Raw genomic sequence first — 1,376 nt, 5'->3', positions numbered from 1 at the left:
GTCTTTACTCTACATTACTGCTGTGTTTACTCTACATTACTGCTGTGTTTACTCTACATTACTGCTGTCTTTACTCTACATTACTGCTGTGTTTACTCTACATTACTGCTGTGTTTACTCTACATTACTGCTGTCTTTACTCTACATTACTGCTGTCTTTACTCTACATTACTGCTGTGTTTACTCTACATTACTGCTGTCTTTACTCTACATTACTGCTGTCTTTACTCTACATTACTGCTGTCTTTACTCTACATTACTGCTGTGTTTACTCTACATTACTGCTGTGTTTACTCTACATTACTGCTGTCTTTACTCTACATTACTGCTGTCTTTACTCTACATTACTGCTGTCTTTACATTACTGCTGTCTTTACTCTACATTACTGCTGTGTTTACTCTACATTACTGCTGTGTTTACTCTACATTACTGCTGTGTTTACTCTACATTACTGCTGTCTTTACTCTACATTACTGCTGTCTTTACTCTACATTACTGCTGTGTTTACTCTACATTACTGCTGTCTTTACTCTACATTACTGCTGTCTTTACTCTACATTACTGCTGTCTTTACTCTACATTACTGCTGTGTTTACTCTACATTACTGCTGTCTTTACTCTACATTACTGCTGTCTTTACTCTACATTACTGCTGTGTTTACTCTACATTACTGCTGTCTTTACTCTACATTACTGCTGTCTTTACTCTACATTACTGCTGTGTTTACTCTACATTACTGCTGTCTTTACTCTACATTACTGCTGTCTTTACTCTACATTACTGCTGTCTTTACTCTACATTACTGCTGTCTTTACTCTACATTACTGCTGTGTTTACTCTACATTACTGCTGTCTTTACTCTACATTACTGCTGTCTTTACTCTACATTACTGCTGTGTTTACTCTACATTACTGCTGTCTTTACTCTACATTACTGCTGTCTTTACTCTACATTACTGCTGTCTTTACTCTACATTACTGCTGTGTTTACACTGAAGCAGGCGGCAGCTGAGGCTGAGCTCGAGTAAACTGAGCACATCACTGATCCTCAACACGCGCTGTGTGCACTACACCTGGTTACTGTCATTTATTCAGCTCTGCAGGGGTTAAACTGAGTGTGTGTGTGTGTGTGTGTGTGTGTGTGTGTGTGTGTGTGTGTGTGTGTGTGTGAGAGAGAGAGAGAGCTACAGTGCTCTGGACACTCAATAATACTCTAATAAAGCGTCACACTGATGAGGATCTGGATGCACACATGAGCACCGAGGAGCTGTCTGTCTCTGTCTGTGTGGATGTTCGGTTTCTGCGCGTGCGTGGCTCCGTCGTTTCCATGACATCAGTTCAAACAACGGCCGCCATGCGGATCTTTCGCGCGGT

At 40.7% G+C, this 1,376-nt stretch overlaps 1 protein-coding gene across 1 annotated transcript in view; it reads left to right on the top strand.

Moving 5' to 3' along the window:
* The first annotated feature begins 1,334 nt into the window (after positions 1–1,334).
* ccdc112 (coiled-coil domain containing 112) overlaps positions 1,335–1,376 on the top strand; it is a 3,274-nt gene continuing 3,232 nt past the window's right edge. The window contains exon 1 of the mRNA XM_073909969.1: positions 1,335–1,376. This exon is cut by the window's right edge and continues 134 nt beyond it. The gene's annotated coding sequence lies outside the window, so the exon portion shown is untranslated.

This window comes from Danio rerio, chromosome 8 (assembly GCF_049306965.1).
Source record: "Danio rerio strain Tuebingen ecotype United States chromosome 8, GRCz12tu, whole genome shotgun sequence".
NCBI classification, from domain to species: Eukaryota; Metazoa; Chordata; class Actinopteri; order Cypriniformes; family Danionidae; genus Danio; species Danio rerio.
Note: the sequence above shows the minus strand (reverse complement) of the source record. Positions and strands in the feature narration are given on the sequence as shown.